Here is a 20,608-nt window from a genome sequence, read left to right as displayed (position 1 = left end):
GCACAGGTTTGTACACACTTCCTGAGGCCCACCCGAGGGAGCCCAGGATGTGTGCAAATGTGAGATTTTAGTCTTCCCCAAACAGTCCCTGAAGATGCTCCATCAGGAGTTTTAGCAACACTTCTAGAACCAGTGAGGGGGCTTTTCACCCTCTGATGTCAGTCCACAAGTAGGGGGGTCCACAAGACACTGCTTCTCAGGACACATATGAGGGCTGTCAGCCGGAAGGGGCAGTGGAGAGGGAGGGTGTGAGGGGGTTACATGGAGGGAGGGCCGTGGGGGGCACTTGGGGCCCCCCTTCTGGGCACCTCCTCAGCGAGAGCTGCCTCAAAGGCACAAGGAAGACAGGCCTGGCTCCAGCCCTTTGGCAGCCCCTGGGCTGGGGCCCCAATGCCTCCACCTGTGCCCCCTTCCCAGCCCCCGGGGAGGCAGGAGTCTCAGCTCACCGTCCCTCTGCTTCCAGCTCCCTGACAGAAAGATGGGACTTGGGAACAGACAAGGAGGAACGACGGTGGCTTACAGCAAATGCCCCTCTGCGCCCCCGGGAAGCTTCCCGGCGGGGAGCCCCGTGCGCTCACTGCAAACAGACCAAGGCAGAGCGAGGTACGAGCATGCAGGGCTGCAGACATACCTTGCTGCATCTGGAAAAACGCCTTTGAAGTACATTCTCTACCTAAGCCATCTTAAATCCTCTCCAGAATAAGGCAAATATAAGCCAAATAAGTTGCAGCTGAAAAGCGAGCGTTTCCCCATTGAGGCACAATGAACACAGTGAACTGCATTAACCTGCACCTGACAGCGCTCCTGCCCCCGCCCTGGACGCCTAACCCGCGGGAGGGAGCACGGCCCGTGTCTGCAGCCAGCCAGGACGCTCCCGCGGTCCCCCAGCAGCAGCCCTCCCCTCCACGCCGCTGTCTCCCACCTCGTGCACACCTGCCCCCAGCAAAACAGAAGTCACTGCCCTTCGCCAACTGCTCACACCTGCGTGCAGCCAGCCCCGCTGAGGTGCCCTCCCCGCCGGCTGCAGGGGGCGGGGCGCTCCTCGTGATGCCGTAGGGCTCCGCCTTCAGCATCCACCACGCTACACTAAGAACGCCAGAACAGCAAAGCGGCAAACCAGGTCCCAAGACCACTGCCGGATCTGAGGAAGCCACTGTCCTCTCCAGGCCGCAAGCACCGTCCCCTCCTCTCCCACTTCCACGAGCTCGGATCCCGCTTAAAGCCACACATGGAGAGCACTGTCATCACAGGAGAAAGGCCTGCAGGGCTGGCAGGAAGCCTGCAACAGACAAGCTATAAACTCAGCACACCTCACTCTGCCTTCAAGACTAATTTTAACAGGGAGAAGACATAACCACAGCTACAAACTTTCCCTTGGGGATATAGTTTACAGCATCATGACTCAGCTGCCCTGACGGCCTGACAGGTGAGGTCACCTGGGTGTGTCACGGGCGTTTTCATGAGTGAGCCACCATCCAACAGGGTCAGGAGAGCCGGATGCGCACCTCGCCCAGGGCCACCCTCCCCGGCCTCCCTCCTCCAAGGCCCTCCAAGCCCCCTGAGCCCCCCTGACCGCCCCGGGGCTGGCCCCCTTGTTAACCCTGCGTGGAGCATCCGGATTTCCAAATTCCTCCCAAGGAACGTGGAACATTCCCAAGGCCAGGATGGCCAAGCTGGCTGAACAGCCAACTAAAGGCAGTTAACTACAAATAAGAATATTATGTATTTGGTTGAAGAGATTTTTTCTTTGGGGCACCTGATAAGTCTATCAAGAAAAGACTTCAGGCCGTAAAAGGCTCACTGTGCCACCTCCCACCACACCACCCTCCAAGGGCTGCAGCAGGCGCAGCTGGGCCAACGGCCGCTGGGCTGGGGGCTCAGACGGGCAGCAGCAGACCAGCTCCCTAAGGGTCCCATGGGGGGTGAGCCACGGGCCCCAGGGCTCTTGTGCTGCCCCACCCCGTGCAGGCCCAGGCCCCTCCCAGCTCCCAGAATTCCAACTCTCCCAACCGGATCACAACTTGTGCGTACAGGCCGGCCGCTCCCTCGCCCCGACCCCAAGCTAGTTCCCCCCCACCCCCGGCACTGGGGAACCAGCTCCCACCCAAGGAACCAGAAGCTCACTCCTGTTCACAGCCCGCCCTATTCCACGGCCCCTGCCAGGACGTGGAGCCAAGCGTGCCGCAAAGCCCAGCTGCAGGTCCCCCTGCCGTCCTCCTCCAGCACCACCTCCCTCCGCTCCCGCCCAGCTCGGCCCGATGTCCCTGCGCCCAGGAGTGTTGGCTCTGCCCCTGCACAAAGGCACGCGCTCCAACACCCAACCCAGGAGTGGATGGCCCCCGGAAGGCCCGATTTCCCACGCGATCTCATCCCTTCCTCTCGGGAGCCGGCAAGTCTCTCCACAGATACTGGGTCTTCAACTGCTTCGTGCGGGTGCAAAACTGTAGCTGAAACTCTGCAAGTACTTCCTAGGCGCCAATTACTCTTGCAGATGTTTTCTATATGTGCACTCACTCCATCCTTACAACAGTTCAACGCGGTGAATACTCTTCTTAGCCCCAATTTACAGACAAGAAAACTGAGGCACTAGAGGTCACTTGTCCAGAAGGCTGCTAAGTGGTGGGCACACGGGAACAGCAGCCCTGCCAGCGGCGCCGCCTCCCAGTGCTGTTATGAGCCAATCAACAGTGCTGCTAGTGGGCTGGGAGAGACAGCAGGAATCAGAGGGGAGAGGCGAGAGCCCCATCCTGGTCTTGCTTTTTCGTGGGAATCCTCCTCCTCCAAACGAAGAGGTCAGGCAGGCAGCTGGACACGGGTGTCTAGAACCGCGGCTCGCTCACGGGGTGGGCCAGGCGGTGAGCGCGCACACACTTTGGAAACGTGGCGTGAAACGGCGCAGAGCGGCTGCTGGGTGGGAGGTGGGGAGCAGGCGAGGGCTGTGCTTGCTCCTTTCAAGGAAGAAATTAAAACCTGGCCTGATCAAAAGTCTTAGTTTAAAACAACCTTTACTTCACCTTTCACACACAATAACAGCCATTAGCGTGAAGCATAAAGTCACAAAGATGTGATTTGACTTGTGGCTTCCCATCAAGATAGGATTCTAATCTTTAGGGCTGCAGATGGTAAGAGATTGCTGAGAATTATCAGAAACTGCTGTGCTTCCTTTTCTGAAGAGTATGCAGAGGTGATCTGATAAGCGGCTGGGACTCTGGGTTCTTCCCCACTTAGAGGAGGTGGGCTGGAAAGGATCACACGTCCTGTCTCGAGAAAAACTAAGTGGCCCAGTGGCAGAGACAGGAGTGGGCGGGGGGGGGGGGGGGTCCCGGGTGGGTCTGGGCTCTGCAGAGGGGGCCCGGAGGAGGCTGGTGGTGAAGGCCGGAGGAAACCCCAGGCCCTCCTGCTCTGCCAGGCAAACAGACTCAGGGCAAAGCAGGCCCCTGAACTGGGAGCCAGCCCAGCGCCTTCTCTGCGCAGCAGGCCCAGGACACAGGGGCACCAAGGGGAGCCTGGCACTGCAGCTTCAGACCTAAGAAACATGCTGTCCCTCACGTTATCAATGAAAAGGAGCTGGTGGGGGATTGGAATCCTAGACATCCCCCCAAAGAACTTGAAATAAAATACACATTCCTGGTGGCGCAGTGGTTAAGAATCCGCCTGCCAGTGCAGGGGACACAGGTTCGGGCCCTGGCCCGGGAAGATCCCACGTGCCACGGAGCAACTAAGCCCGTGCGCCACAACTACTGAGCCTGCGCTCTAGAGCCCACGAGCCACAACTACTGAGCCCGCACGCCACAACTACTGAAGCCCGTGCACCTAGAGCCCGTGCTCCACAACAAGAGAAGCCACCGCAATGAGAAGCCCGCGCACCACAACGAAGAGTAGCCCCCGCTCGCCACAACTAGAGAAAGCCCGCACACAGCAACAAAGACCCAATGCAGCCAAAAAAAAAAAAAAAAAAAAAAGCAAAACTTAAAAAAAAATACACATTACGATATTAGACTCTGCTATACACATTACATACATATAATGTGTATTATGTACAGTACGTTATACTATACAGTTAAATAATGTCATAACAGATAACTTGCTATAACATAATACACACACATATGAGAGAGTATACTGTACTATAACGTTACACCTTATATAAATGAATACAGCCGTCTCGCGGTACCCACGAGGTACTGGTTCCAGGACCCCCCACAGGTACTCGAGTCCCTTACACTATAAAACTGCATGGTGTGGTCGGCCCTCCATATCTGTGGATGGGAAACCCGCAGGCGCGGGGCGGCCCGCTCTCCAAGCCACGGCCACATCCACCTCTGGGATTAACCACATAAGGGGCAGCGCAGACAGAGGTCTAACCCAGCGCCCCTCTTGAGGACTTCCCGGCACTAACACCAAGGGTCCCGCGAGTGGCAGCTGTGAGCCTGACCCTTCCACCTCGGCTTAGCTTGGGCTGGGAATTCCACCCGCCCCCCAATGTGACATTGCTCAGTTCTCCTGGACAACCGTGACTCTCGGAGGCTCTTGCTGCTAATATTAACTACGCTGCATTCCCCACAAAGTGAACTGGAGCATCCCAATGTCACCGTCATGACAGCATCCCACAGCCGCTCTAACTGGCGCTCGGACCACGGCTTCCAGACTCTCCAGTGCCACTGACGGACCCCGAGTGCAGTGGGCCCTCGTCCCGCATCCGAGTCACAGCAGCCGGGAAACACCTCGAGCCACCGCCCTCGGGGCTGACCTCTGGCACTGCCTCTCGGGAGCGCCAGCCGCTCCAGGTGACAGACCAGGCAGCCCACCGTGCAGGGCCCTCCACCAGGGCCCGGGGGACCATACTCGGGGGTGTCAGGAGACCCATGAATCCTCCCTAACACATACAAAAAACGGTGTCTTTTCGCATTTTTGAGAGAAAGAGGTCCATAGCTTTCAGCAGAGAATCAAAGGAATCCATGATCCCAACCAGGTGGAGGGAAGTAGTCACTCAACTGCTCAGAGGGATTCTTGCTGTGACATGGCTGTTGCATCATCTTCTCATGATTTTTTAAAGTCAGTCCTTCCTTTTGTAATTTCCTTTAGAATTTAGTTGCGCAATTTAGGTTCAAACAAACAAACAAAAAAGGCAGATAGAAACAAAGAAAAGTAGAAAGATCAATTCTAAATTTAGGAAAACCGACAAGGGCCAGCCCAGATTACTGCAGAGCTGAGAATTTTCTGGAGCGCACACACGCACACACATGCACACTCACACACACACGCACACTCACACACGGTGACATCAGAAAGTAAAGATCAAACCACAATTTCTACAATTGATCCTAAAGGAAGAGACAAAAATACAAACCACAGTAAGTAAAACGACTGTCATTCTGTCAAATGAAGTAAAGTCAGCCTGGCGAGCCGCCCTGATGTCTGGACTGGAGTCCTGGATAAATGTTATTTACTTGGTTCGCCAGGGCGGTAATGAGCTTGTTTTGAACCTTCTGTGTATCGTATTAGCTCATTCATTTTGAAAAGTAACCCAGGACAGGGCAAGCTGGGGAGGCACAAGTGAGAAAAAACAGGTCAGCAAAACACTGGTCTCACATTTCATAACCAAACACGAGCTGTACTCCAGATAATACCTTAATCTGATCTGCACTTAAACGTGGGGTCTGGGCATTGCCCATCTCCCTCAGACCCAGAGAACAGTCCTGCTCTTCCCTTGGTGCCCGGCTCCAGAGCCGTCCACCAGGCGCTGGGACCACGGTTCAGACCGCGATCCAGCCCAGGCTCTCCTCCCTCTCCCAGCCCCTCACTGCACCCCCAGCGCACGTGCATCACGGGGCTCAGGCTGCCCTCAAGGTGCTCCAAAGCTGCCCTGCACACAACGGAGCCCATCTGCAGCCCCGGGAAAGGAGAAAGTGGCCTGTGCACAAGGGGCCTGAACCCCCCAAGCCCACTGGGGGGCCTGGGTTTCTCAGCGACACTGCCAAGACCCCAACTTACCATAAAACCCACAGTTGTCAGCTCCCATGCCAGGCGGCAGAAGGCTGGTCCCACATGCAGGCGCACTCTGTCCAGGGGCAGAACAGGAGAGCCGAGGGCACTGGGCTACCAGGCTCCCGCCCTGACAGGTCACCACTGGTTGACCAGGGCCCCCTGTGGAAGGCCACCCCGTCTCCTACAGACCCCTCCCCTCGCATGGCTCTGGTCACTGCTCCTCCTGGTGCCCCTCGGCCCAGGGGTGGCTTCCAGAGGGGCGGCTGTGGTCCCGGAGCCCTGCCCACCCCTTTGTATGGTCCTAACTCTCCTGGCTCTGCCTGTGGAGGCCACCTGCTTCCTGCCACCAGCAGGATGAGAACGATACAGCCAGAGTACCCCTCCATGACCCTGACATACATGCGGTCACCCCGGGGCACGGAAGCTGGCAATGGCAAATCCCCGCGACCTCCACACAAGTATGAAGGAGGGACTCTCTGAAGTTATTGATCAATTTGTTATCAAATCAAGGCAAAACCCATCAGCCTTGAAACTGACCCTCAGCTGCAAGACAGTAAGTAGGAAGTGCAAGCAGATTCTGAGGCCTGCGTGCCCTAAGGGCCCAAGGTACACGTGACTCATCAGAACTGGGTTCACACACGTACGCGCAGCCACTCGGGTCAGTGGCGAGGAAAACAGAACCCAAAGGCAACTCCACATAAACTGGACATGTAGGCCCTATTTAATGCAAATTAGCAATTCACTGTAAAGACGGCAATTTACTTATATCACACCCACAACGTGGAAAAAACGCATGGCGCTCTGCAAAGTACAGGATGGAACCACAAAGGCACCACTGCCAACGGCCACATGTGACTCCCTTCTGACTTCCAGGGGTGGGGAGGCAGTTATGCTGGGAAATGAACACGGTGCTGCAGGCATAAAACAGTCTTGCAATTTAAAAAAATACACGTAAACCTAGACAAGATCTTCCTGAGGTGAAAATCTGCAGAAGAAAAAGTGAGAATGAATGGTTTGCAAAAAGGTTGAGAAATCCTGGTTTGGGGCTTAAGACGAGATTGTGGCAAAAATAAGAACCGTCCAGGCCAGACTCTGACCAGGAAGACCCTGAGCCCGAGGGCCTGGGTCCCAGGTCTGGGGGCCTGTCCCCCGCACCCGGCCACCAACAAGGCATTCCACCAGGCCAACAGGCACGGCCTGCTTCCACCCTCAAAAACGGGCAGCGGGCAGGCGAGTCGGGGTCGCTGGACACACGTCTCATCCGCCCACTACAAAGGTAGGGACCTGTCGGCCTCTGCCCGCCGTCGCCGTCACCTCCCTCGCCTGCCCAAGAGCTCATGGATGCGGACTGAGGAGGCGGCCGGGGAAGAGGACAGACAGCACGGGGAGCGAGGGGAGGCACCTGCCAGCGCCGGTCCCGAGACCCCGCCCCAAGGGGCAGCAGAGGGAGGGCAGGACAGGCTGGGCCTGACAGGCAGGTAGGGCACAAGGTCCCTGCTGGTCCAAGGCAGGACCTGCGGAGCCCCGAGGGGCTTCTCCAGCTAAAGTGCTCATCAGCACTGGTCCTCTTAGCGACCAGCCGTGACTCTAGGACTCCCACTGTGGGGACAGCCATGCTGTGATGTGACAATCCACACCCCACACAAGGGGTGGAACCCAGCAGGACCCCATGGGGGCCTTCCTGGGGCTGGCCTAGCCCCATATCCTACCCCCATATCCTCTGCTGTAGCTCCTCTCTAACTACCTAGATAACAGTATCTGATGCACATTTCCTGAGTTGTTTTACGGATGTGAAAACACCCCACCAAATGGAAGATGTCAACTACTTGATGACCATGAGCACACAGCCCCCAGGCCTCCCGGAGCCTAAGGACTGATAATGTTAAACCCCGCGACCCCGCCCTGTTACCTCACCATCAGCCAATCAGAGAACTGTGCACAAGCTGATAACACACCCTGTGACCCCCTTCCTCACCCAGCTTTTAAAAATGCTCTGCTGGGGACTTCCCTGGTGGCGCAGCGGTTAAGAATCCATCTGCCGATGCAGGGGAAATGGGTTCAGGGGAAACGGGTTCGAGCCCTGGTCCGGGAAGATCCCCCATGCTGCGGAGCAACTAAGCCCGTGCGCCACAATGACTGAGCCTGCGTTCTAGAGCCCGCGAGCCACAACTACGGAGCCCACGTGCTACAACTACTGAAGCCCACGCACGTAGAGCCCGTGCTCTGCAACAAGAGAAGCCACTGCAGTGAGAAGGCCGCGCACCGCAATGAAGGGTAGCCCCCGCTCGCCACAACTAGAGAAAGCCCGCGTGCGGCAACGAAGACACAACACAGCCAAAAAAACAAATTAAAATAAATTAAATTTAAAAAAAGAAAAATGCTTTGCTGAATTGGGGAGCTCGGGGTTTTTAAGGCGTGAGCCACCTGTTCTCCTTGCATGGATGGCCCTGCAATAAACCTTTCTCTGCTCCAGACTCCGATGTTTCAGTTTGTTTGGCCTCACTGTGCGTAGGGCACCTGGACTTGCGCTAATGTGGGAGCTTGCTGAATGTGAGCCGGCACCAGCCATGACCTCAAGAGACACCACATGGCACACACGAGGTGAACAGGACTGCCCCCAAGGCCCTGGCTTAGAAGAGGACAGGTCAGCCTGGAGAGGAGGGCCACTCCAGGGCCCCATGTGGACCTGCTCCAAAGACTCCGAGGACACCCAGGCATCTGCAGGATGCCAGCTACTCCCCGCCCAGGCTGGCCAGCTGTTTGCTGAGCACCTCCCAGGGGCCGGGCCATACCCAGGCCTCCCTGGCTTAATCCTCCAGGGCGCCCCCAGCAGCCCGGTTCACAGGTGAGGAGCATGAGCAGGGTAATGGGTGGGTAGGGACCCAGGTCACCCCGCAGAGCAGGGCACAGGCCCGCAGGCTCCACGCTGAGGCCTCGCACATGGGCTTCAGGGGGGCCACCAAGCCTAGATGTCTGTCTTCTGCTGGCAAGGGGGCTGGCGTCCCAGGAAGCGAAGCAGGCCTGGGCCACCACGCAACAGCCAGGAGAGAAGCCTCTGGCTGTGCCGGGGCCACAGGTCGGAGTGCGAGTGAGCCGCACAAGACAGTGGGGGAGACGGCATGACCCAGGAGCAACCAGGGAGCGTGGACTGGCCACAGAGGGCCCTTGGGTGCTCCAGGGCTTACGGACATCCTGAGCCCCATTGGTCCATGACAATTATGCCTGTTTCTGGGCAGGGGCCCTGAGGCTCACAGAGGTTAAGTAGGGCGTCCCGAGTCCCAGAGTCCTAAGGGAGGCTGAGGGGTCCAGTCTCTGCAGGACCTGGTGCCTCACTGCCTCGGGCCTCAGCCTCCTCACTGCAATCAACTGGCAGGTACCACCCAAGGCTGGTGCTCGGCCAGAATTCCCTGAGTCCCAATTTCCAGTTAGGTGAGCTGTGGCCAGCCCCTCGATCCCATTACTAAAGATAAGAATATCTCACTTCCCTGGTGGCGCAGTGGTTGAGAATCCGCCTGCCAATGCAGGGGACACGGGTTCGAGCCCTGGTCCGGGAAGATCCCACATGCCGCGGAGCAACTAAGCCTGTGCGCCACAACCACTGAGCCTGCGCTCTAGAGCCCCCGAGCCACAACTACGGAGCCCGCGTGCTACAACTATCAAAGCCCGCGCCCCTAGAACCCGTGCTCCGCAACAAGAGAAGCCACCGCAATGAGGAGCCCGCGCACCGCAACGAAGAGTAGGTCCCACTCGCCGCAACTAGAGAAAGCCCGCGCGCGGCAACGAAGACCCAACACAGCAATCAATCAATCAGTAAATAGAAACGGGGATAACAACTCATCAAGGGCTGTTTGAAGTTTAAATGTTATCAGAGGCTGTGCGTGAAAGCTGCCCAGCACCGAGCAGATGCCAGGTCAGACGGAGCCCCTTCTCGTCCCCCCACCTGCTACCCTGCGATGGGTTCCGTGGCAGAGAAGCCGGTCTGGAGCAGCCACCTTCCCTCGGGGACCTGGGGGGTGTGCAGGCTTCACCAAGCAGCTGCAACTTCAGTCTCATCTCCTGAGCTGCCCAGGAGCCCCGGCCGCAGCAAGAACACGGGGACCCTGAGGAGGGGAGGCTGGAAACCAGGCCAGGAGAGCAGCTGGGTGGGTGGGGAGGGACACGCACTGACCGGGGCAGGGGGCTTGGTCGATCCATGAGCAAACGCACTTAAGCCACGTCTAATCCATGTGCTTCGATGGGCACGTGCTGAAGGCAGCTCCTTCCCATCAGCCGAACCGCAGCGGGCAGGGCACAGCGGGGCCCCACAGATGCCACTCGCGGCACAGAGGAAAGGATCTGAGAAGTTCAAGGACTCCGTGCCGGCCAGCAGCACATCTTGCCCCGTCCCCCGGCTCTGGTGCAGAGGCCCTGGCCCTCCCAGCAGTCCAGGCGGTCAGGCTCCGGCAAGGGCAGCACCATCCAAGCTTGGTGGTGCCTCCTCCCCGGCCACATCACCGTGGCAACCCAGGCGGGGTCGTCACTTATGAAAATAGAGGTAGTTCAAGGCGCATCCCATCTCCACCATCCAAAGCAGCAACTGCGTCCTCAGGCCCTGACAGTCAGGCTTTATTTCTTCCTGAGCCAGCTGTAAGAGCCTCCACCTTCCAAGAAGCCCTCCCTGAACAGGCTCACCTGAGGGTGATAATAATGACCTGGTGTGTTCGGCCAGCAGAGTCATCACTCTTGCTTGTGTATTATTCTTCAGCTGTCACCTCTCTGCTTAGGCCAAAACTGCTTTTGCATCTCCCACTGTCCCTAGCAGATTTTCTAACAGAGGCATTCAATCCCGAGATAGAACTCCAGATGGACACCTTAAGGCCGCTGGGCCTCAGTTTTCTCGTCTATACACCGGGGATACCACCCCTCCCGTGCAGAGCGATCAGCAAATTCAGAAGTTAACTCGGAATCCAGGTGGCACCTCGCACAGAACCCGGCCCACCGTCCACACTCACAGGTGCCTGACAAAGATGCCTGGGGGGATCCTGGGGGCCGTGAGGACCCCATAAACACCCAGAGAGGATGGGTGATGCCCCAGCACACCAGTGCCACGAGGCGACCCGTTCATCAGAGCTAATAACAAGAGCCCCCCAGGCTCAGCTCACATGGTGGCCTCGCTAAGAATGCGGATTCTTCCCTGTACAATTCACGTGGCGATTTAGAAAGTATGACTGCTACAGGTGCCCCCGCCCCTACCTGGGTCAAGTGCACCCAGGACCCCCACCAAAAGCGAACGGGGTCGGCAGAGGGGCAGGAACGTTCCTGCTGCCCTCACGGGAGCCCGCCTGGCAGTGGGGCAGGGGGTGCTGTGCGGGGGGCGGGCCTGCAACCCCAGGCCACGCCCGCAGGGCTCCAAGCCCAGGTCCAGCTGTGTGGACAGGAATAAATCCCCGGATGGACGGGTTCTGAGGGGGCCTCCTTAATATGGAGGAAGTCCATATTAAACTTGTTAAAACTCTCCCCAAACTACATGGTAGCCAAGCAGACGGCACAGCCTGCACTCACTGGGCTTCCAGGCTCTCCCAGCCCCTCGAGACTGAATCAAAGGCCTATCTGAACTTCACAACCACAAACTGCCACCTTGCACGGGGCTCTCAGCCACAGGGCTCTTCTTATCGGCGCACAGCCTCTCTGCAGAAGTTGCTCAAACGGTCAGGAACTAACCAAGGACTGATAGCTAGCCGGTGACACTGCCCGTCCCTGAGCCCTGGCCGGCGGTGCCCCATCTACCTGCACCTCCAGGACGCCGCACAAGCCTTCTGTCTCTTCTCACCGTCTGCGGTGTTAGTGTGACTGCCACCGGCTTGTTCACTTGTTGAAAAAATGGTCCCAATTTTATTTCGCATTTGGTGAGTGTTAAATATTTCATTCTGTGGAAATGTACTGATATTTTCCACACATAGTCACAGCACTGAAGAGAAAACCATGATCCCCAAACTTCAGAAACACGTACATTCACATCTGGGTGGAGGCGTCCCGCACCCCCAGGGCTCACGGTGCCACGGAGGAGACCCAAGACCTCGGGCCCAGCGCCCCCATGGGTGAGCTCCAAGGCTCAGCCGCTTACTGTGTGGCTTCAGGCGAGTCGCTTAACCTCTCTGGGCCTCCTTTTCCTCTCTAAAATGCAGCACAGACCTGGCCGGGTTGTTAGAGAAAGAGCCGAGTGCTCTGCACAGGACCCAGCCCTCCATGTGTTACTTCTCCGGGCCTGCTAAGTGCCAGGAACAAATATGCATTATGCTCCCCAGGTTCTAACACAGAGGCTGAAGCTCCGAGCCGTGGGCGGCTTCTGGGCCAAGGTCACCAAGCCAGGGATGGCATGGGCTCTACGGGCTCTACGACGTTTCTGCTGCAGAGTAAGGCACAGGGCCCCTCCGGATCCTCTTAAGAATTAAGAACACTTTCAACATCTGAATAATTCAAGGATGAGCTAGCTAGACATGTTTTAGACAGCCCTGAGCTTTGTCTCAGCTGCCCTGTCCCACTAGTCTCGCTGAGAACCTGGCCCACCGTCTGGCAAATCCAAGAAAAGGGCAGCCTCAACCCCACAATTCTCCCCAGCACCAAATCGCAGCTGCCCTCGGTGGGCACCCGGAATGACGGAGAAGCAGCGCTGGAGGCCCCCGGAAGGCCCAGCTCCAACCAGCAGAGGGCCTGATGGGGAGGCTTTTTGTCCACCAAGCTTTTAATGCGACAGTTTTACGTAAGTGATATGAAAAAGCCACTAACGGTGACTCTAGTATCCCACTTCCCCCAGCACGACATGCACACGGAACCCCGCTGTGCAGGGTCACCCGGGCACCCTGATCTCCCGTGAGCAGCCCAGGCCTGTCTCTAAGCCCTTGTTGTAAGGGCCTTAATCCTTGATTTTAGCATCAAGGCCCAAAATGCCAAGAAAGTGTAAACTGGGATTTGTGCGCCGAGCTCAATGGGGGCTTCTCACCGCCCCCCCTCCACAGGGCGGGTGAGGCTGCGTGGCCTGGCCCATCTCCTCACTACCTGCATACACCCCAGGATCCCTGGCACGTGACCCCACCTTCACTTATCTCTAGAAACAAAGGCTCTGCCTCACAGTCTGAGGACCCATGTTGTCCACATTCAACGCGAAGCATTCCTAAGTGGATTGCTAACGGCTGGATCTGAGGACAAACGATGGTAGGACTTCAAGCTGACCCCCGTGAGCAAAAGCCCACAGAGCTGGGCGAGCAGCCTTGCCCTCCTCCCCACCACGTGCGTTAGCAGAGACCCCTGGTGACTCAGGATCTCTCGTTGGTCACAGGCTATCCCCCAACACCGCGTTCTACAGCCCTCGAGCCAAAGCACTTCCTGTTACAGGGCGTGAAGGCAGAGCAGTCTGTTGTCGTTTAATTACTAAACTTGCTTTCATATCCAATTTCAATTGGCTTTTAGGCTAAACACAGTAAGGGTCCATGCTTTGACAGCATCTCCAGCTTAGCTAAGAGAACACCAGCCCAGGACTTCCAAGCAGCTCTGAGGAAGGCTTGGGAACTAACACCAACCTCACCCGCTTCTCAGGGAGAGAGGCCCCACTTCCACAAACCCCGACCTGTCAGGCGCCCCTGTACCCCCAGGGGCCCTCCCCCAGCCCAGGGGCCCTCGCCCTGGAGACCAGCAAAGAGCCCGCTCTCCTCCCTGCAGACACACTCACTGCGGCCGGAGCCGGGAGCCGGGAGCCAGGAGCTGGGCAGAGCAGGCCGACAGGATCCCCGCAGGGCCGACGAAAACCTCTTTAACTCAAAGCACTATTCCAGAGGCTTAAATTTTAACCCAAACAAATAAAAATGCATTGCCACTAACCAAAATGCGCACACTTATGAGCTGTATTGTCTTCTGCCCTCTAACTCAGTCCCTCTAGGAAACATGCGGTCAAACATTCAAGCACACGTGGGTCAGCACGGACGCCACCGTTTAGTGACGCAGTGGCAGATACTGTGGCAGATACTCTACCCCTCCATCCACCGAGCACGGTAAGGGGACAGAGCAGCACCTTCAGGCATGTGTGCAAACGCAAAGGCGTCCTCAGGGTTCTCAGCTGTGGCTGACTTTCAGGGTCTGAGTTCACAGATCCTCAGCGCTGAACTGCCTGTGACACGGCCGGTGGTGAAGTCCCAGCCCCAGTGCCCGCCCCCTCCACCAAGGTCACCTTCGCACTCTCCCTTCCTCAGCCCCTGTGGTGGGGTGTACCTGGCATCAAGGACAGGTGGGTAATTCCTTTAATTGAGGCACCTTAAAGGGACCCTCCCCCCACACACCCAGCTAGCTCTTTAAGACGCGCTCTGCCAGTGTTTTTATTTTGTACGTCCAGTAATTATCAAGATCAACAATACATTTCTGCTTCTGTGACCAATTCTGCACTGACAATATTTACAGTGACAAAAAATTCTTTTGGATTAACACAGCCTCGCGATCACAGAAATGTTTTAAGTTGCGGTTTATGTGTACTCTGGTGACAGAGAAGTGTGAACGATCATCGATAAAAGGCTTTCAAGTAGCAAAGCGCGTGGCCTTAGAGTAAAATCCATGAGGGAAAGTGGAGCAAACGTAGGAGCTCAGGAAGAAACGAAGATGCACATGTTCAGAACAGTTTGCTCCTTTCTTCAAAGGGTGATGGTAGGCTTTCAAGTCATCAGAGTGTTTCATTATTTTAAACGACAAGGAAAAAGTTTAGATGTCAAGTTAAAAAAACTGCCCATAGTTTCTCAAAGTTATTTTACAGAATAGGGGCAAAAATATCTGAAGATCTCTGCTTTAAGGCAATATACCTCTGAAACAGTCCCAGCTTAACAGGTGCTCACAATGATGAAGGCGCAGCCTTCCACACCCTCAGCTGGTGCTCTCCCCTCCGTCCATGCCCTCTGGATAAACAAGTTCATCCCAAACCCCTCCCCTCAAAATAACTGATGGGAAAATATTCCTTTCTCTTTGCAAACCAAAACTCATACTCTTTTGGATAAACATATTTTTTTAAAATGGTGACTAAAATGTTGACAACGAGGAGCTTATTTATTGTTTTCTGGCCTTGCAATACCCAAGTGGTCGCTTAAAATTGTGCAGTGAGATCTGTATGTAAAAGTACAGCAACCACTACATCTGGACCAGAAATGCACTCTCTTTATCTGTTTCAAGGGTTTGCTATGAATTTTGCACTCAAGATTTTCCTTTCTTTGAAATGGGAAGAATTTGGTTGCCAACCGGTTCACCTGGCTCCAGGGTTTAAAGGCGAAACCCCAGGAGAGACCCTCCAGCAAACTCCAAAAGCTCAAAACCAGCTGCGCCACATAATCCCAGGTTGGAAAGTACTTTTGGAAGGCGGCACAATAGAGCACCTCTCGGGCACTGGTTCAGGAATGCAGGTTTCCTCACTGCCAGCGAAATCCTTCAACAGGCTTGGGAGGATGCAAACACCAAGGACCCAGGTGGAACAAAGCTTCCCTCACCTGGGCTTGGGGCCAAGCAGAGGGGGGAGTGAGGGCAAGGCAGCCTTGCTCAGTAACTTGAAAAGACTCTGCAAATCCTCCAGCTGCGGGAGGATCCCACCTTGGGATAGCCAGCACCCCAGCCCTGCATTCGGTGGGGGCAAAATGCCCAGCACAGCGTGCGCCCTCGTTGGGGGCACCCTGCGGGCCCTGCTATGGACCCTGGAGACCTCTGTCTTGCGTGAGGTTCCAAACTAGCCAAAGAGAACTCAGAGCCCTTCTCTCCAACCTTGGGAACCTGTTTCCTTTCCCACCATCTCTCTCAAAAAGCTAGCAGCGTACTTAACCCAAGATGAGCGCACTCAGCAAACGACCCAGACAGACCTACTGCCCGTGCGCCCCGGCAGCACATCCATGTCGGCTACGGTGGGAACGACAAGTGTCCAGGCCCTGCTGCAGGACCCGGGTGTGAAAGGAACACTTAGTGCCACGGAGACAGCGGGGATCATGCTGTTGCCCCGCAAGCCTGTGGGTCTTAATCTTCTTAAACTGCCTCCTCTAAAAGTCACTTGCCAAAGGAGCAGCCGCACAAAGCAATGTCACCACTGCCCAAGTGGCAGCGGGATGGAAACGACTGCCGTGTACCCTGCTGTGAACAGAGGCAGGGAAGCCTCCTTTGCACCCACATTGAAAAGGTCCACAATCTCCCCGTTCGCGGAAGTGCCTTGTTTCACAAAGGCTTAGCATTTGATACCCTTAAAAAAAAAAAAGCCACTCGAAGCACATTTTGAAAGTTCCATGTTTAAAAAGATCCTTGTTCATTGATTTTGGTGGGATAATTAAGCTGATCTAAACAAGGGGACCTTGTCCAGGCACGGGTGGGGGAGGGGCGGCGGGCCTGGCCTCGGCCTGGGAGCCCCTGCTGAGGGGGGGGGGGTCCTCTCCCACCCCCTCCTTTCTATGTGGCCTCTCTTCATCTGGGAGGCTTTTTCCCTCTGGTCAGATTTCCACTCAGCAGAGCTAAAATGCTCTCATGTTTCCTGGCTTGGAGTCGAGGCAGCCCTCCTAATGGGGTTCTGCTGAGTACACCTTCATCAATGGAATTCTGTTGTGATCAAAAAAAAAAAAAAAAATCTAGGAAACCAGAGGAAGCGAGTTTGGAGCGGCATGCTCGCCCGTCCTCAGTAGGGACACGGCTTCCAGCGCATTCCGGCTCCACAAATTACAGACACAGCTCTGCCAGGGGTGTTCCCGAGGAGAGCACTGCAATTTGGGGTTGTCTGCCACCTACGGCGCTCACCAGGCACCCTCGCTCCGTGCCAGGCTGTTAGTCACGAATCACCCCTGCCGGCTACACAGGGCCGGGCTTCCGGGCCCCACAGGACGAGCGCGAGAGGGCAGAGGGTGCCGATGACTGACGGGGACCAACCACAGGCAGAAAATGAGAGCGAAGCCCAGACCCCGGGGAGGCCCGTCCACTCTCCTCCCCACCCGTCCCTCTGACAACACGGACAAAACCAATCCAACACCAAGCAGCCTAAACGCTGGCTAAAATACCTTCCTGGGTTCCCCTTCCTCCACTGGGGCTGGGGGCGCTGCCACAGCCGCAGCCCCTCCTCCCCTGCAGCCCTGCAGGGCGGGATCTCCCGGCTCCGAGAGGGCAGGGTCCTGTTCCCAGGCTCCTCCCGCCCCGTCCCACTCTCCAACAAGCAAAGTTGAAGGCAGAGAGGGCCCCAGGACGTTAAAAACTGCAAGCCGCCTCAGAGATCACCCAGTCCAATCTCTGCTCCGCTTTCACGATGCGACAAGGGCCAAGGCTGCAGCACGCATCTCTGCAAGGGAAGCTGGCAACTCTCACAGGCCCAGAGCCCCCTGGGCAGCCTCCCCGGGGGGACACCCAGTCCACACAACACCCGACACTAAATACCTCATATGCATTTCAAATGCATCTCGAACGATCACCTTCTTCCCTTTACAGCTGCTGCCCATGAAAAACAATTAGCCTGAATGGGACTGAAAGTCCTGATTTTTAAGACAACCTACTCCCCACCCTCTCTCCAGAAGCCCTGGCGTTTTACGTCTGCCTGGGTCTTCCCACCTGGGGCCTACATAGCTCCAGGCCAGTCACTGCACCTCCCCACCTTCAAGGGGATTCTGCAAAATCTCTCAAGCACTGAATAAACTCTTACTCCTTCTTTTAATACGTAATTCAGATCTAGCAGAAAAGTGAGAAGATTATTCCTTTTTTTAAAGGAGGCTGGGGTCACTGTTTCTGATGCCCAGCCATTTAGTACACTTCATCGGTAAACCAATGCTCCAGCTTTTTATATTCTTCCTTTTTCTCCTACTACAAGCACAAAATGGAAGAGATGAAAGATTTCCCCTGTGGGTAACCCTACCTGTCCGTCACTGACGGGAGAAGCAGAGACGCTGAGATGCAGGGAAGGGCAGGGCTCACTCACGGTGATGCCGCAAAGATCGGCCTCGGTTTTCCCAGGAGAAACAGGCTTCGATTCGGACAATCACGTGAACCCACAACAACTGCTTCGATCACTCATCCCGTACACCCTCCTGCCGCCCCAGGCCTTAGGCTACGAGATGCCCCCAAAACCAGAAGCGACAAGGCCCCTTTTTGCGGGAGTCAACTAGGGTATCCGATGGGGCTGGGTGGCTCAGTCTGACCCATCAGTGCCCCCACTGGAAAGGAAAAAAATCTCACACTCCCTAGGAGATCAAGTGTGTGTCCCACCCCCCCCCCCAACACACACACACACCTAGAATCACTATGAATGGTTAACCAGGAGGCTGTGCTTTTTTTTTCAAACCACCGCCCCTCCCATTTTGACATACCTCCTCTGAAAAAGCCCTTTGCTGGAATGTGTTCCCCCGGAGCCCAGTCAAGAGCAACACACCTTGGGGAGGAATGGGTTAAGCTCAAGAGCTCTAGGAGGGCGAGGCAGCACGGGAAAGGGAAAGCAGTGCAGAGATGCAGATAAATGTGCGGGGACTTCTGCGGGGCAGGGGCTCTGGACCTGGATGCACCGAGGCACTGGCCCCTCTCCTCCAGGCACAGCTTGGCTGCGGGAAATAGAGGTGTCTTCAAAGGGACAGACCAGAGGACAGTGCAGATAAGACAGAAACACAGGCACAGCCCCGGGGGTCAGCTCGGAGCCCCAAGTGTGGAAGCCCGGCTAGACGTGCTGAGGGCGTGCGTGTGCTGGGGGCAGGAGGGGTTCAGGCAAAGGGGACAGAGGCTGAACTCTCAAAAGTTGGCGACATCAGGCCGAGGGCGCAGGGAAGGGTCGGGACCTAGGGGGCGAGGCGCCAGGCTTCCTCCGGGTAGAGTAACCCGAGAAGACGGGGGGTGGGGGACGCTGAGGGATGCGACCGGGACAGGGTCCATGGGAAGGTGCACACCGCGGCGAGGGGCCCGGGATGCTCCAGGAGGCTGGGGGGACGGAGACGAGGACGGGCAGGTGCAGTCGGGGAGAAGGGAGAGGGCCAAGGACGGGGGCGGGTGTCCGGGCGGGAGGAGGCTCCCGGCCATGGCGTGGGAGCACCCTCCCCGGGGAAGAGATGCGGGGCGGGCCGGGAGCGGGACCCGGAGCTCGAGGCCGAGGCCGCGGCCGCGCGGGGGTGGGGTGGGCATGGGAAGCAGCAGGTGCCGGGTGCCCAGGTGCGGGGTCGGGGGCGGCTGGCCGGCCGCTCACCTGTCTCCTCCGGCCGGGGCCGCGGAGCGGCGGCGCGGCGGGGCGGCCGGGCCGGGCCGGGCAGGGGCGGCGGGGGCGCGGCGCTCCGGGGGCGGCGGCGGCGGCGGCGGCGGGACCCGGCGGCGGCTGCTCCTCGGCCGGCCGGCCGGGCAGGCGGTCAGTCACCGATAGACCCGGGGTCAGAGGGAGCACTTGCGAGGTTGTGGCCGGCGCGCGGGGACAACGCCGCTTTATCAGGTCGGAAACAGCCGCCGCGCGCCGCTTCCGCTGACGCAGCGCCGGCCTGCGCTCATGACTATGCAGCAGCCGCCGCGGGGGTCGGGGCGGGGCCCGCGTCGCGCGCGCCTATTGGTCTCCTTGCACCCCGCCCACCGCTCTGCCCCGCCCCGCCTAAGGAGGCCCCGCCCCTGGACCGGCCCCGCCCCTGGCCGCATCCAGCCTCCGGCCTCGGGGTAGGGGCTGCCGCGCCCACCCCACCCCCCCCGGCCCCCGCTCCTCGAGGCTTGAGCACCAGACCCTAACCTAGAGCCCTGACCCCCGACCCCGGCTGCGTGCCTCTCGGTAGCCGCGGGAGGGAGAACCTGCAACCCCCGTCTCTCCCTCGTTCACCCCGCTCCTCCCTCTCCCCAAACGCCCTCCTCGCAGAGGGGCCTGGAGAGCCCCGTGGCCCGCCACCAGCCTAGCCCTCTGCAAACACCCTCCTCCCAGCCCATCCCCCGCCCCCAGCCCTTGACGAGAAGGGTGGGCTCCGCCGCCAGGTGCGACGGCAAACACCCTCCTCTTACCCTCCACTCGGTTGTCCCTACCTCGCCCTGAGCCATCTCCCCCTCTCCGCGCCACCCCCACCTCCCACGCTCAGTGCGCCCCCGCTCCCCACCCCCTGCCCCTTCCAGTCGATGAGCGCCCTGGAGAGCTGGGGAGGACCCCGGACCTGGGGCCTTCCACTCGCAGCCTGACTCACGGCACGGGCACCCATCCGGTATCAGCCAGCAAGCAGAGTGGCTGTAATCCCTAGGATGGGGCTGCTGGGAACTCCTGGGGACAAGGTCGGGGAAGGCAGCTTGATAAACAAGAGAAACAGATGATATAATGGGCTGAGGTCAGACAGCCCTGCGCCCATGCCAGGGTTTAAGTGGCTTTGGAGAAATTACTTCACCTCTCAGAGCCTGGGTGTCCTCATCTGTAACATGGAGATCATAAAATCCATCTCATGGGGTTGCTGAAGGGATTGAGACATAAAGAGTGCACTGCACAGCCTCCAGAGCAGTAAAAATGGGGAAATCTGATAATACTAAGTGTTGGCAGGGAAGTGGAGCAACTGGAACTCTCATACCCCCCTTAGTGGAGCTGCAAAGTGATGCGGCCATCTTGGAAATCTGTTTAGAAGTACTGGATTCTATGTAAACCCTATGACCTCCTAGATGCATATCTTATATG

At 57.4% G+C, this 20,608-nt stretch overlaps 1 protein-coding gene across 5 annotated transcripts in view; it reads right to left on the bottom strand.

Moving 5' to 3' along the window:
• The window catches only part of SLC45A4 (solute carrier family 45 member 4), a 104,785-nt gene extending 85,549 nt beyond the window's left edge, over nucleotides 1-19,236 (bottom strand). For 4 of the 5 annotated variants that reach the window (XM_059902334.1, XM_059902333.1, XM_059902329.1 and 1 more), the window contains exon 1: nucleotides 19,172-19,236. The gene's annotated coding sequence lies outside the window, so the exon portion shown is untranslated. Of the gene's footprint in view, nucleotides 1-18,311; nucleotides 18,374-19,171 lie in introns of those variants that run through there. The other variant, XM_059902330.1, reaches the window with a different exon arrangement.
• Nucleotides 19,237-20,608: the final 1,372 nt, after the last annotated feature.

This window comes from Balaenoptera ricei, chromosome 17 (assembly GCF_028023285.1).
Source record: "Balaenoptera ricei isolate mBalRic1 chromosome 17, mBalRic1.hap2, whole genome shotgun sequence".
Classification (NCBI taxonomy): Eukaryota; Metazoa; Chordata; class Mammalia; order Artiodactyla; family Balaenopteridae; genus Balaenoptera; species Balaenoptera ricei.
This window is presented reverse-complemented; position numbering and strand designations above follow the sequence as displayed.